This window comes from Pseudophryne corroboree, chromosome 6 (assembly GCF_028390025.1).
Source record: "Pseudophryne corroboree isolate aPseCor3 chromosome 6, aPseCor3.hap2, whole genome shotgun sequence".
Taxonomy (NCBI): domain Eukaryota; kingdom Metazoa; phylum Chordata; class Amphibia; order Anura; family Myobatrachidae; genus Pseudophryne; species Pseudophryne corroboree.
The window spans coordinates 534,066,219-534,082,830 of NC_086449.1; the positions used below are offsets into that span (position 1 = coordinate 534,066,219).

At 45.5% G+C, this 16,612-nt stretch overlaps 1 long non-coding RNA gene across 7 annotated transcripts in view; it reads left to right on the forward strand.

The window, feature by feature from the left end:
* The window catches only part of LOC134935417 (uncharacterized), a 132,516-nt gene that overhangs the window by 40,145 nt on the left and 75,759 nt on the right, over positions 1 to 16,612 (forward strand). Inside the window, exon 2 of one of the 7 annotated variants that reach the window (XR_010180126.1) lies at positions 1,580 to 1,630. The exons of the other annotated variants lie outside the window; for them this stretch is intronic. This is a non-coding gene — a long non-coding RNA (uncharacterized LOC134935417). The remainder of the gene's footprint in view (positions 1 to 1,579; positions 1,631 to 16,612) is intronic. 7 annotated transcript variants of the gene reach the window in all.

Sequence of the window (16,612 nt, forward strand, 5' to 3'; positions counted from 1 at the left end):
GATTGCAAATACAAAGCTGCTCGCCGCAACTTTGTATTCGCAGTCCTTAGCAATGCAAATGCATGAGGAGGTGCACAACACCTCCTCCTTGCATTTGCAATGCGATTGCATTATTTGTGATATTCATCTGCGATGGCAGACTGAGTAAGCTTTAGCTTACTCAGCCTTGCCGTCACAGTGCGGCTTCTGGGGCCAAGGAAACTGCGACTCACTCTTTGGCCTTGCCACTCCTGAAAAACAGGGGGCGACACGGGCCTGTTTTCCTGAACGCCATCCGCCCCCATCCCTCCCCGCGAACGCCTCTGCCTGTCAGTCAGGCAAAGGCGTACACATATGTGCACCGCGACTGCAGGGTTTGTTCTGCACATGTGCAGAATGGGTCCTACCAATGTGCAGTTTCCCCACCATCAGGAAACTGCACATAGGATCACATAAGCAATCTGTAATGAATCCTAAGTCCTTTAGGGTATAATGTATCCCAAACAAAAATCCATTTACCTTCTAGCTGTAATCGTTTTTTGGATCTGTTACTTCCCCTTTTAGATGAGGGGACCTGGTCAATCATGTATGCCTAAGTGTGGCCATAGTGTGTTTTAATAATGCAAAATGATGGGCCTCCAGCTTTTCACTGTTAACTGTATTGATGGTGAAGCAGATAGCAGAACGATGCTGTGCCCTACGTTCTTTGAATTTTCACTTTGCCTTGCCCACGTAGGACAAACCACATGGGCAAGACAATAAATAGAAGACATATTTAGAACCTACATGTCAAAGGCCATTTCATTTTAAATATACTCGTCTGGCGCAAGATACAGATGGGTCCACGGTTATGTTGACTAGTTTTCTGCGCCTAGAGACAACATGACTTATTAGCATAAACCCTTCATCTATTGTTCTCAACTGCAATACAATACAGAGAACAATACAGCAGGGGATTAAGTCATTACAGCAGGGGATTAGTCCGAATGGCCAGTCACAGTTAATCCTATTAAAGGTCAAGATAAATGTGGATCCATCTGTAACTGCACAGTGTAATCACACATTTGTTACATCCATTTTCACGATTAAAAAAATGGGATAACAGTCAAAAACTGACACAAAGGTATTAGCCACAAAGTCCTCAATGCTGCTACTACATGTATAACTAAAGGCCCATACACACTTGCCGATAAAATGAGCAACGTCGCTCATTTTGCCCCTCCCTGAGCAGTCATATCGCTCAGTGTGAACAGTCGGCCGCCGACCGGCCGGCTCGGGAGGGGGAAACGTTAGACGACGTCGCTCACAGAACGACATCGTCTAATGTGTAAGCATTATTCTAGTATTTTGCAGTAGAACCAGATCGGGATATGTAGCTACGGTATCATAATTATCTAGCTTTTTTTGGGTATGCTGACTACTTGTATTATATTCATTAACCCACGGGATGACTTTCCCAGAATTATTATGTGTTACAGGTTTGAGAATTTCTTCTCTACTTCTCATGAGAGCCTTTGCCTTAGTATTTTTGTTTCCATCTATTTCAAATGCTATCCCCTCTGGAAAAACCTGTCAATCATAATGTTTAGCTGCTTTTCAGTTTCTAGGGGATCGCTGGTAATACGACAGACCCTCAGAAACTGGGAGTAAGGTAATTCCCTTTATAGATGCCATTGGATGAAAACTATCATGTTTTAAGATCATGTACGATCTGTGGGCTTAGTGTATAATGTAGTATGAATTTCACTATCTCATATCATGACATGCACTTTTTTATTTTTGTGTTTAAAATACATTTACACATTTAAAGGACGCAACCACTTTATTAAGGAAATTGTTGTCTATTGATGTAGTGCCCGATAATACTTTAGTAACAACTGCTTTGATAAAAGGCCGGAGGGACTGAAACTTAGAACTTGTTGTGCTAATATGGGTCTTCTTTGTACAAGTGCATTGAGTGCCGTCTTGCTTTATCAGCATCTTCTGGAGCAAAGTTACTTGTTGGTTTTTCTTTTTTGCTTTTCTCCCAATTCAGAATCAGCTCCTGTGCATTTTTACTGTGTAACCAGCTTTAATAAATGTTTGGATACAATATAAACAAACTGCTCTATTTTTTAAACATTTGTTTTAATGTACTTTGATACTGTTAAATGTATCTGAGATATTCAAGCAATGACAATTTTCAGTGAGATTGTGCAGATCTCCCAAATAATTAATAAAATAACTGTTTAATTCAGGTGATATAAGCAACTTACAAAATAACCCAATAAACTTTACTTCAAAAAATACAATAGACTACTGACAATGAACCACTATATACTGTATTAATAATCCCAAAACATATTATAATATTAAACATCTTTATTAAAAAGTATTATAAAACTATAAAGAATCTATTGTTGCATTCCCCCAACAATCTATTGTGAAACGTGCCCAAATAGACATTTATTACAGAGATGCTCGCATTTAGGTGTCTTGTGTGCCTAAGAAGCATGTATTTGGAAACTTGCCAATTACTGTAGGTACTCTCAATTTAAACCTAGAATTATCTTAGTTGGTGTTAGCTATTGCACATTTATCTGTCTGACCTTCTGAAACTGATCTTACTTTTCTAATACAGATTGTTTGCTTAAGACTGTGACCAAACAAGTTATACATGCCAGTTCCAATTATTCCTTCCCTGACTTTATCTATATATATAAATGTGAAAGCCCTCACTCACTCACTCACTCACTCACTCACTCACTCACTCACCACTAATTCTTTTACTTCCCAATATGTCAGGAAGCTGAAACGTAACATAAGTATTCTGCAGGTGGGAAATAGGAAAACTACGTAATTAGAATTTTAATATACCTCCCCTCAGGGGATGAAAAGGGTGTTGACATAATGACATCATTACCGATGCGTGGCTTGCATTGCGTGAGCGATAATGTGCAAACGGACAATCGCATCAAAATTTGGATTGCACCTCATGTGTAGAATAAATAACTACTGTCAATATCCGAAGCCTTACCTCCGGTGCGTTCTCCCGGGAGTTGCCATCCCGGTGGTTGGTGCAGCTGCGATGGCGGGGAGCTGCTTGCAGTGGGTCCTTGGGCACGTGTTCGGCTGTTTCCGGAGGTCGGGAGCCGGGGTTTGGTGAGCCGGGCGCTGCGGTGGGTAGTCGCTGCATCAGAGCCTCTGGTGGTGACTCTGTTTCAGGAAGTCGGGGCTGGAGCTGGGTTAGCTAAAGTGCTGCAGCTGAGAATGTCCCCAGTGCTGGGGGCGGCCATGTTGGAGACCAAAGATCTGTCAATTGAATCTGTCAATTGAATTCACACTCTGCTTCCAGCCAGTCTGGTGCAGTCTTCCCTTATAAAAGGGTGTTGGCTCAGGGAGAGAGTGTCAGTGCTTCAAGTTACTTTCCTGTGAAAGGTGCTCCAGCTCTGTGCTCCCAGGCTGCTCCTGGTTTCCCCGGTTTCAGTTGCTATCATCAGTCCGTGACCTATCGCTGCTGTTGTCCTGTCGCTTTAACCCGTTGCCACTCGTGGAGGTGCTTACGGGCTCCCGGTCGTTAAGGGGCTTCGGTTACTAAGCGGTAGTTCCTGCGGGTGTCTCGCTAGCCCAAACCACAGTCTTCGTTTCTTCAGAATCTGAGTTCTTCAGCCTCGCTTTCCAAGCCCCAGCCACAGTCTTCGTTCCTACAGAATCTGAGTTCTTCAGCCTCACTCTCCAAGCTCAAGTCACAGTCTTTCAGTTCTTCAAAACCAGTTTCCTTCAACCTCTTCTACCAGTCACAAGCCACAGTCTTTCAGACCTTCAAAACCCAGCCTTCTTCAGCCTTGTCTACCAATCATAAACCACAGTTTTTCAGTTCCCCAAATACCGGTGATCTTCAGCTCCATTCCTCAAATTGTTTAATCATTGACTCCAGTTCTTTTCCCATGTCTTTCAATTCCTCAAGTATCGGTGTACAGTTGTTTCTTCATTAAAGATACAGTTAACCTCCTACAGAGTCCTCGCTCTTTCTTCTGCTCGCCAGCCAACTCTACACCTACTAGGCCGACACCTCATGAGGAAGAATTACATTCAACCACCTCGTTTACTTCCTACACAGTCAGCTGAACTCCCAGCCCAAGCTTGGTTGCCGGAATCTCAATCTTCGCCGAGCGTGACAACTACAAAAATGCGAAAGCACTCACTCACTCACTCACTCACTGACTCATCACTAATTCCAGGGTCGGACTGGCCCACAGGTGTACAGGGGACCCACCCCGGTGGGCCCCACTGTCTGGGGCCCCTCCTCCTCCTCTAGAAATCAAGTTCCAGACTGGGTTCTTGAATTATACATTATACATATGTTACCTTATACTGCACAGGACTATGATGTATTCTCTACAGTGCACTGCCAATATTTATCTGGTACATTATCATGCATGCACTAGCAGTATTTATATATTTGTCAAGGGGCACAGCCCATGCACTCACTAATGGTTACACAAAACAATGTAGGGGCTGGCCACACCCCCTCTGGAGACTGACCACACCCCTAAACATGGGACCCTGTGTTAGGGTCTCCTGCCCTGTGCTGCCACGTCGTCATGGCAACCGGGAGACAAGTGCTAGTGGAGTAACCTGAGCGCAGCTGATACTCCGGTTCGGGTCTTTTGCTGTGCAGTGGTTATAGGCTCTGTGCACGGCAGGGGATCCGGTGCTGGTTTTTGTGCTCACAGTCTGTGAGGTCTGAGTGGGGCGTGGACAGCACCTGCTTTATAAGGCCTCTTTTCAGGGTAAGCAGATGCTGCTGAATCTCTGTTGGTTAGTCAGTTCATGAAAGTTAGCCAGTACTGTGTAGCTTTGTATTTGTTTGTTGCTTACTGCAAATAGGCCTGGGGATTTGGTATTACACTCTGCCAATCCAGACCTAGCAGTAAGACTGGAGTCAGTCGTTTAGCTTGCTGGGGTTCTGTTATTACTCTGTGAACTTAGCAAGTTTGCGGCTGTATTCTAACACTTGCCTGTCTAATCCTGTCTCACTGTGCTAGGTGTCAGGGGTCAGTTTAGTGGCAGTAAGCTTAAACCTGTGCACTGCAAGTGAGAATCAGGATTGTGGAGGCTCTCCTTGTGTCTATCATTCCATCTCTGACCAAGGAGTTTACTGCCACACCCGTTGGTAACCCTTTAGGGTTTTGCTGTTGCCCTTAGCAACAGCATTTCGGGTTCTCTACGTATTAAAACACAACATCTTGCTTTTTACATCTGAGCAGTTCTAATACAAGGGAGATACCCAGTTCCTTAGCCTCTGGGCTTCTCTGTTCACTGTGTGTGTATTTTGTTACCCTATCACCTTCTGTGTACGTTATGTCATATTCCCCAGTTTGTCTGTGAGTCCATTTGTTTTGCATAACAGTTCAAACACCAGTACATTCCTGCAGGCACTGGTGTGCATAACATATTCAGCAGCCTAATACTCCTGTTGAAATTTTGTGGGAATATGGAGCATACCCCTCAAAATACGTTGCAACAGGTGGTCGATCAGGTGCAGGTCCTGACTCGGCAATTTAATGATTTGTCCATTAAAATGCACACCTCCCAGGCTGCTGGCGGAGCTCCCGCAGCAGCAGCACCTGCAGGGGTTAAGGAGCCGAAAGTAAATCTCCCGGATCGTTTTTCTGGAGATCGCTCGCAGTTCTTTTGTTTCAAGGAGAGCTGCAAGCTATACTTCCGGCTTAGGCCTCAGTCTTCTGGGTCGGAGATTCAGCGGGTGGGCATAGTGATTTCCTTGCTACAAGGAGACCCACAGGTCTGGGCATATGGGTTGCAGCCTGACTGTCCGTCGCTTAAAAGTGTTGATGCTTTTTTTACGGCACTGGGCATGTTGTATGATGACCCTGACAAGACGGCCTCAGCCGAGGCTCAGATTTCGATCCTTAAGCAAGGGCGAAGGCCAGTTGAGGTTTACTGTACGGAGTTTCGGAGGTTGGCCCATGATACCCAGTGGAATGACCCAGCCCTGAGACACCAGTACCGAAGAGGTCTTTCTAACCAGATAAAGGACCAACTGGTACAATATCCCTTGCCTGATAGCTTGGATCAGCTCATGCAGTTATCCATCCGGGTGGATAGACGGCTGAGAGAGCGTAGGCTTGAAAGGGAGACTGAGATTTCCTTCCTTCCCAAGGGAACCTCAGACTCTGAGGAATTTTCTGAGGAGCCTATGCAGATTGGGGCTACCCGCCTCTCCTCGCGTGAGAAGACGCGGAGGAGACAGCAGGGGTTGTGTTTGTACTGTGGGAATAAAGGTCATGTGGTAGTATCATGCCCAGAAAAGCCGGAAAACTTCAGGGCCTGAGGGTGATGGGAAATATCCTGTCAGGCCAGAAGTCAGAATTTCCCAAGAAGACTTTTATCATTCCGGTGACCTTGAAGATCCTCGGTCAAACTGTCAAGACTGAGGCCTTTGTGGACAGTGGGGCCGACGGGGTTTTTATGGACCGCCAATTCGCCCTGAAACACTCTGTTCCCTTAGTACCCTTGGCATCGGAAATTGAGATTTGTGGGTTAAACGGGGAACCATTATCCCAAGGTAAAATTACCTCTTGCACTAGCCAGATTTCTTTGTTTATTGGAGCCACACACTCTGAGGAGTTGTCCTTTTATGTGACTGTCTGTACTTTTGCCCCATTGGTGTTGGGGTTACCCTGGTTAAGGGCCCACAATCCTCAATTTGACTGGGTCTCTGGGGAGATTCTTAGTTGGGGTACTGATTGTTTCAGGAGTTGCTTGAGCCTTCCAGTCAGGCTCTCGCAGCTAAGTTTGCCAGGATTGCCAGGGTGTTATGCAGATTTTGCGGACGTGTTCTCCAAAAAAGTTGCAGAGGTACTACCTCCCCATCGCCCCTATGACTGTGCGATTGATTTGTTGCCAAATGCTAAGCTTCCCAAGAGCAGGTTGTACTCCCTGTCACGTCCTGAGACTCAGGCTATGGCAGAGTACATTCAGGAGAACTTGGCTAAGGGATTTATCAGACCTTCACAGTCTCCAGTTGGGTCGGGGTTCTTCTTCGTGGGTAAAAAGGACGGTTCGTTGCGACCCTGCATCGACTTCAGGGAATTGAACCGTATCACGATTAAAAACTCATACCCACTGCCTCTCATTTCGGTCTTGTTTGACCAGCTTCGTACTGCCACCATTTTTTCTAAGATTGACCTACGCGGTGCGTACAATCTAATCCGAATAAGAGAGGGGGATGAATGGAAGACTGCCTTTAATACCCACTCAGGGCATTATGAATATTTGGTGATGCCTTTTGGGCTCTGTAATGCCCCGGCAGTCTTCCAGGATTTCATGAATGATGTGCTCAGGGAATATTTGGATAGATTCTTAGTTGTATACTTAGATGACATCCTAATCTTCTCCCATTCCCTGGAGGAACATCGGAAGCATGTACGCTTAGTCCTCCAGAAACTCAGAGACCACCGGCTTGGGGCGAAGCTGGAGAAGTGCGAATTTGAAGTTCAGCAAATCGCATTTCTAGGATATATTATCTCCCCAGAAGGTTTCCAAATGGAGGGTTCCAAGGTACAGGCAGTCCTGGATTGGGTGCAGCCCACTAGTTTGAAGGCGCTTCAGCGTTTCCTGGGCTTTGCGAATTTTTATAGACGATTTATCGCTGGATTTTCGTCTATAGTGGCGCCCTTGGTGGCACTCACTAAGAAAGGGGCGGATGTTGCTCACTGGTCTTGTGAGGCTAAAGCGGCTTTTGCCGGTCTCAAAAGGGCATTTGTTTCGGCCAAGGTGCTGCGACACCCAGATCCAGAGCGTCCTTTTGTGGTGGAGGTGGATGCCTCTGAGATGGGTATTGGGGCAGTGCTTTCTCAGATGGGAGTGTCTGATAATCGCCTTCATCCCTGTGCTTACTTTTCCCGTAAATTTTCGCCTGCCGAGATGAATTATGACGTGGGTAACCGGGAATTGTTGGCTATTAAGGATGCACTCGAGGAGTGGAGACACTGGCTTGAGGGGGCTAAGTTTGTGGTCTCAATTCTCACTGACCATAAGAATCTGGCATATTTAGAGTCAGCGAAGCGTCTCAATGCCAGGCAGGCACGATGGGCTTTGTTTTTTGCTCGCTTTAATTTTTTGATAACATATCGCCCTGGGTCAAAAAACATCAAGGCTGATGCGCTCTCGCGGAGTTTTGCTCCAATCCAGGAGACCACCGAGGAGCCGTTGCCCATTGTTTCCCCATCATGTATTAAAGTGGGCATTACCCAGGACCTCTTATCATTAGTCCTTAGAGCACAGGAGCAGGCTCCTCCAGACCTTCCGGTAGGTCTTTTGTTTGTGCCTCCTAGGTTAAGACAGCGAGTGTTCCTGGAATTCCATGCCAAGAAGTCGGCAGGTCACCCGGGTATTGCCAGAACTCGGGAGTTGCTATCTAGGGCGGTGTGGTGGCCCTCGGTGGCTAAGGATGTGGATCAGTGGGTTCGGGCATGTGACATCTGTGCCCGAAATAAGACTCCTAGAGGGGTTCCTGTTGGCCCATTACATCCACTCTCTATCCCATCTAAGCCATGGACCCACATTTCAATGGATTTTGTGGTGGACTTGCCCAAATCCTCGGGGATGACAGCCATCTGGGTTGTCGTTGACAGGTTTTCGAAGATGGCGCACTTCGTTCCACTGGTTGGGCTGCCATCAGCCAGACGCCTGTCTGAATTATTTATGCTGCATGTTGTGCGTCTCCACGGGTTGCCACTTGATGTGGTCTCTGACCGCGGATCCCAGTTTGTGGCCAAATTCTGGAGGGCATTTTGTTCCGATCTCCAGATTTCTGTCAGCTTGTCGTCAGGCTACCATCCGCAGTCTAATGGGCAGACTGAAAGGGTGAACCAGTCCTTGGAGCAGTTCCTCAGGTGTTATGTCTCCAAGTGTCAGACTGACTGGGTTGCTCATCTGTCCATGGCGGAGTTTGCCTATAACAACGCGGCTCACTCTGCTACAGGGATCTCTCCCTTCCTTTGTGTGTATGGGCATCATCCTAAGGCCAATTCTTTTGACCCCCTGGACTCCACGCCTGGTGGTTCCTCTGTGGTTTCGGTCCTTAGAGGTATTTGGCGGAAAGTGAAGAAAGCCCTTGTGTCTGTGTCATTAGTGACCAAAAGGGTTTTTGATAAGCGGAAAAGACCCTGCAGCTTCAAATTAGGAGACTTCGTCTGGTTGTCTACCAAGAATTTGAAGTTGAGACAGCCATCTCATAAGTTAGGGCCCCGGTTCATCGGCCCTTATAAGATCACCAGGGTTATCAATCCGGTGGCATTTCAGTTAGATCTGCCCCGTTCTTTGGGTATCAATAAAACATTTCATTGTTCCCTTTTAAAACTGGCGATTAGTAATCCTTCTTCCAGTGGAAGACCTTCCCCTCTTCTGATACGTGGCCAGAGGGAGTTTGTTGTTGAAAGGATTCTTGACTCCAAGGTGGTTCGGGGTCGGCTGTCATTTTTGGTGCACTGGAAGGGGTATGGCCCGGAGGAGCGGTCGTGGGTGCGCAGTTGTGATCTTCATGCCCCCAGACTGATACGCTCTTTCTTCTCGCAGTTCCCCGATAAACCCGGTGGTAGGGGTTCTTTGACCCCTCGTCAGAGGGGGGGTACTGTTAGGGTCTCCTGCCCTGTGCTGCCACGTCGTCATGGCAACCGGGAGACAAGTGCTAGTGGAGTAACCTGAGCGCAGCTGATACTCCGGTTCGGGTCTTTTGCTGTGCAGTGGTTATAGGCTCTGTGCACGGCAGGGGATCCGGTGCTGGTTTTTGTGCTCACAGTCTGTGAGGTCTGAGTGGGGCGTGGACAGCACCTGCTTTATAAGGCCTCTTTTCAGGGTAAGCAGATGCTGCTGAATCTCTGTTGGTTAGTCAGTTCATGAAAGTTAGCCAGTACTGTGTAGCTTTGTATTTGTTTGTTGCTTACTGCAAATAGGCCTGGGGATTTGGTATTACACTCTGCCAATCCAGACCTAGCAGTAAGACTGGAGTCAGTCGTTTAGCTTGCTGGGGTTCTGTTATTACTCTGTGAACTTAGCAAGTTTGCGGCTGTATTCTAACACTTGCCTGTCTAATCCTGTCTCACTGTGCTAGGTGTCAGGGGTCAGTTTAGTGGCAGTAAGCTTAAACCTGTGCACTGCAAGTGAGAATCAGGATTGTGGAGGCTCTCCTTGTGTCTATCATTCCATCTCTGACCAAGGAGTTTACTGCCACACCCGTTGGTAACCCTTTAGGGTTTTGCTGTTGCCCTTAGCAACAGCATTTCGGGTTCTCTACGTATTAAAACACAACATCTTGCTTTTTACATCTGAGCAGTTCTAATACAAGGGAGATACCCAGTTCCTTAGCCTCTGGGCTTCTCTGTTCACTGTGTGTGTATTTTGTTACCCTATCACCTTCTGTGTACGTTATGTCATATTCCCCAGTTTGTCTGTGAGTCCATTTGTTTTGCATAACAGTTCAAACACCAGTACATTCCTGCAGGCACTGGTGTGCATAACACCCTGCTACTGCATTCCATGGTGGGCCCTTCATGCTCCAGTCCAACACTGACTAATTCTCTTACTTCAGGATATGTTAGGAAGATGAAATTTAGCATAGGTATTCTGCTGGTGAGAAATAGGAAAAGTACGTAATCCGAATTTTAATAAACTTCCCATAAGGGAATAAAAAGGGTGTTGACATAATGATGTCATTACCGATGCGTGGCTTGCATTGCGTTAACGATAACGCCCAAACAGACAAACGGATCAAAATTTGGATTGCAACTCCAGTGTGTAGAATTTAATAAACTACAAAAATGCCAGAGCCCTCACTCACTCACTCACTCACTCCACTCACTCACTCACTCACTCACTCACTCATTGACTCATCACTAATTCTTTTACTTCCCTATATGTTAGGAAGATAAAATTTAACAAAGGTGTTCTGCAGGTGGGAAGTAGGTAAACGATGTAATTAGAATTTTAATAAACCTCCTCTAAGTGGATGAAAAGGGTGTTGACATAATAACACCATTACCGATGTGTGGCTTGCATTGCGTGAACGAGAACGCCCAAACGGACTATTGGATCAAAATTTGGATTGCACCTCTAGGTTGTAGAATTTACAAAAAAGCGAAAGCCCTCACTCACTCACTCACTCACTCACTCACTCATTGACTCATCACTAATTCACTAGTTTCCCGATAAATTAGGAAGATGAAATTTAACATAGGTATTCTTCAGGGGGATAATAGGAAAACTACATAATCTGAATTTCAATAAACCTCCCCTTAGGATGAAAAGGGTGTTGACATAATGATATCATTAACGATGCGTGGCTTGCATTGCGTGAACGATAATGCCCAAATGGACAATCGGATCAAAATTTGAATTGCACCTCCAGTGGGTAGAATTTAATAAACTATAAAAATGCGAAAGCCCTCACTCACTCACTCACTCACTCACTCACTCACTCACTCACTTATCACTAATTCTCTTACTTCCCGAAATGTTAGGAAGATTAAATTTAACATAGGTATTCTGCAGGTGGGAAATAGGAAAACGACATAATTAGAATTGTAATAAACCTCCCCTAAGGGGATGAAAAGGGGTTGACATAATGACATCATTACTGATGCATGGCTTGCGTTGCAGGTACGATAACGCCCAAACGGACATTCAGATCATTCTTCCTATAGTGGGTAGAATTTAATAAACCACAAAAATGGTCCTGACACTTTTTAACATATCTGCTACAGGTGCTCCTTGGGCAACGCCAAGAACCATGTATTAATATTTACTTTCATTAAGATGTCTCAAATTTACAGCTCTATAGATTTACAACATTTTTAACACTCATTTATATTTACAACCGTGAAAATCAGAAACTCCCGTGTGAAGAATGGGTAGAACAGCTAGTATATATTATAAAACTCAGAGGGACTTGTTTCTTTAATTGCAGCATTGATCATTTACACGTTACTAAAGATCTAAAGGCGTGTACACATGGTGAGATTTATCTGTCCAATCTGTCTGGTGAGAAAAAAATTTTGGCAATGGATGAGAGCAAATGACAATCAACCATTTTCTCCCAAACACTGGAAAATGGATTAAAACTATTGATTTAACACATTTTTCCAAACAAACTGATTTAACCTATTTGTTTGAACAACCATTGTCTATTTTCCAGTGGTTGGGAGCAAATGGTCTATTGTCATTTGCTCTCATCCATTACCAGATTTTTGTTCTCACCAGACAGATTGGACAAATAAATCTGGACCAGCTCTGCATATAACTACATATGGCCTCACAAACGGCTTATGCAAATCCATTTAAAAACTCCTGAAGACAAAAATGCTAACACAAAAAGTATTAACTGTAAGTGGGTCAATGTGTACAAATTGTATTTCTTCTGTGAGTAGATATCAATGGGAATCATAAATTCATTTTATTTGCTTCAATTAAAGTTTCAAACACAGTAACATTTCATTTCCTGTTGAGGTTTCTGAGAATTGCTTCTATTTTTATTACTAGTGAAGTAAAGCCAGGAGCATATATTGCGGTAACCCAAAACATGCCTCTCACTTCTTTTGTGTTCCCTATCATATGAGATCTTGACATGAAATTCAGAGAGAGGCAAAGTAACTATTTTCTGAAAACTTGTTTTCCAGGAATAATACAATATAAATCACTCGAAAGTATACTGTATCTCTATTTGCCATGTTTGTGATTCCTGGCTTTCATTGTCATTGACATGCTATATAAATGGCCCTAGGCCTTCAGAGGTGTACGCAGCCCTAGTTGGTGCTGCACACAGTTCTGGTCGATGCTGCTTCTTCTGCAGCTGCGGGTCAGAGAGCATATGCAATTGTCACAGGTGGTGTTTTTGCAAAAAGACCCCCATTGCCGGCTTCTCAGATCTGCTGCCTGCATCTGAAGTTGCAGCATCGAAACAAAACACAAGGCTGTGACTGTCAGACATCTCAGCAACCTTCAGTCATTTGTCATTTGCTTCAGGGGCTGAATCAGGCCTCCTGTTTCATAAACATACGTTAACGTCTCCCAATTTTTGAGGCTCATATATACAGTATGTATTTTAGGACTGAATTCTACAGACAATTGAAGAGGCTAGTGGATGGGTTTCCAGTAGAGATGAGCGGGTTCGGTTCCTCGGAATCCGAACCCCCCCGAACTTCACCCATTTTACACGGGTCCGAGGCATACTCGGATTCTCCCGTATGGCTCGGTTAACCCGAGCGCGCCCGAACGTCATCATCCCGCTGTCGGATTCTCGCGAGATTCGGATTCTATATAAGGAGCCGCGCGTCGCCGCCATTTTTCACTCGTGCATTGGAAATGATAGTGAGAGGACGTGGCTGGCATCCTCTCACTTTGTTTCAGGGGGCTGCATATCTTTATTCTGGGGACCAGCAGTGTTATAGGAGGAGTACAGTGCAGAGTTTTGCTGACCAGTGACCACCAGTATTATACGTTGTCTGCCTGAAAAACACTCCATATCTGTGCTCAGTGTGCTGCATATATCTGTGCTCACACTGCTTTATTGTGGGGACTGGGGACCAGCAGTATTATAGGAGGAGTACAGTGCAGAGTTTTGCTGACCAGTGACCACCAGTATACGTTGTCTGCCTGAAAAACGCTCCATATCTGTGCTCAGTGTGCTGCATATATCTGTGCTCACACTGCTTTATTGTGGGGATTGGGGACCAGCAGTATTATATAGGAGGAGTACAGTGCAGAGTTTTGCTGACCAGTGACCACCAGTATACATTGTCTGCCTGAAAAATGCTCCATATCTGTGCTCAGTGTGCTGCATATATCTGTGCTCACACTGCTTTATTGTGGGGACTGGGGACCAGCAGTATTATATAGGAGGAGAACAGTGCAGAGTTTTGCTGACCAGTGACCACCAGTATACGTTGTCTGCCTGAAAAATGCTCCATATCCCATATCTGTGCTCAGTGTGCTGCATATATCTGTGCTCACACTGCTTTATTGTGGGGACTGGGTACCAGCAGTATTATATAGGAGGAGTACAGTGCAGAGTTTTGCTGACCACCAGTATATAATATATAGCAGTACGGTACAGTAGGCCACTGCTCTACCTACCTCTGTGTCGTCAAGTATACTATCCATCCATACCTGTGGTGCATTTCAGTTTTGCACAGTTTGCTGACCACCAATATATAATATATAGCAGTACGGTACAGAAGGCCACTGCTCTACCTACCTCTGTGTCGTCAAGTATACTATCCATCCATACCTGTGGTGCATTTCAGTTTTGCACAATTTGCTGATCACCAGTATATAATATATAGCAGTACGGTACAGTAGGCCACTGCTCTAACTACCTCTGTGTCGTCAAGTATACTATCCATCCATACTTGTGGTGCATTTCAGTTTTGCACAGTTTGCTGACCACCAATATATAATATATAGCAGTACGGTACAGAAGGCCACTTCTCTACCTACCTCTGTGTCGTCAAGTATACTATCCATCCATACCTGTGGTGCATTTCAGTTTTGCACAGTTTGCTGACCACCAGTACATAATATATAGCAGTACGTTACAGTAGGCCACTGCTCTACCTACCTCTGTGTCGTCAAGTATACTATCCATCCATACTTGTGGTGCATTTAAGTTTTGCACAGTTTGCTGACCACCAGTATATAATATATAGCATTACGGTACAGTAGGCCACTGCTCTACCTACGTCTGTGTCGTCAAGTATACTATCCATCCATACCTGTGGTGCATTTCAGTTTTGCACAGTTTGCTGACCACCAGTATATAATATATAGCAGTACAGCACAGTAGGCCACTGCTCTACCTACCTCTGTGTCGTCAAGTATACTATTCATCCATACCTGTGGTGCATTTCAGTTGTGCGCAGTATATATAGTAGTAGGCCATTGCTATTGATACTGGCATATAATTCCACACATTAAAAAATGGAGAACAAAAATGTGGAGGGTAAAATAGGGAAAGATCAAGATCCACTTCCACCTCGTGCTGAAGCTGCTGCCACTAGTCATGGCCGAGACGATGAAATGCCATCAACGTCGTCTGCCAAGGCCGATGCCCAATGTCATAGTAGAGAGCATGTAAAATCCAAAAAACAAAAGTTCAGTAAAATGACCCAAAAATCAAAATTAAAAGCGTCTGAGGAGAAGCGTAAACTTGCCAATATGCCATTTACGACACGGAGTGGCAAGGAACGGCTGAGGCCCTGGCCTATGTTCATGGCTAGTGGTTCAGCTTCACATGAGGATGGAAGCACTCATCCTCTCGCTAGAAAAATGAAAAGACTTAAGCTGGCAAAAGCACAGCAAAGAACTGTGCATTCTTCTAAATCACAAATCCCCAAGGAGAGTCCAATTGTGTCGGCTGCGATGCCTGACCTTCCCAACACTGGACGGGAAGAGATGGCGCCTTCCATCATTTGCACGCCCCCTGCAAGTGCTGGAAGGAGCACCCGCAGTCCAGTTCCTGATAGTCAAATTGAAGATGTCACTGTTGAAGTACACCAGGATGAGGATATGGGTGTTGCTGGCGCTGAGGAGGAAATTGACAAGGAGGATTCTGATGGTAAGGTGGTTTGTTTAAGTCAGGCACCCTTGGGGAGACACCTGTTGTCCGTGGGACGAATATGGCCATTGACATGCCTGGTCAAATTACAAAAAAAATCACCTCTTCGGTGTGGAATTATTTTAACACAAATGCGGACAACAGGTGTCAAGCCGTGTGTTGCCTTTGTCAAGCTGTAATAAGTAGGGGTAAGGACATTAACCACCTCGGAACATCCTCCCTTATACGTCACCTGCAGCGCATTCATCATAAGTCAGTGACAAGTTCAAAAACTTTGGATGACAGAGGAAGCAGTCCACTGACCACTAAATCCCTTCCTCTTGTAACCAAGCTCCTGCAAACCACACCACCAACTCCCTCAGTGTCAATTTCCTCCTTAGACAGGAAAGCCAATAGTCCTGCAGGCCATGTCACTGTCAAGTCTGACGAGTCCTCTCCTGCCTGGGATTCCTCCGATGCATCCTTGAGTGTAATGCCTACTGCTGCTGGCGCTGCTGTTGTTGCTGCTGGGAGTCAATCGTCATCCCAGAGGGGAAGTCGGAAGACCACTTGTACTATTTCCAGTAAGCAATTGACTGTCCAACAGTCCTTTGCGAGGAAGATGAAATATCACAGCAGTCATCCTGCTGCAAAGAGGATAACTCAGGCCTTGGCAGCCTGGGCGGTGAGAAACGTGTTTCCGGTATCCACCGTTAATTCACAGGCAACTACAGACTTGATTGAGATACTGTGTCCCCGGTACCAAATACCATCTAGGTTCCATTTCTCTAGGCAGGCGATACCGAAAATGTACACAGACCTCAGAAAAGAGTCACCAGTGTCCTAAAAAATGCAGTTGTACCCAATGTCCACTTAACCACGGACATGTGGACAAGTGGAGCAGGGCAGACTCAGGACTATATGACTGTGACAGCCCACTGGGTAGATGTATTGCCTCCCGCAGCAAGAACAGCAGCGGCGGCACCAGTAGCAGCATCTCGCAAACGCCAACTCGTTCCTAGGCAGGCTACGCTTTGTATC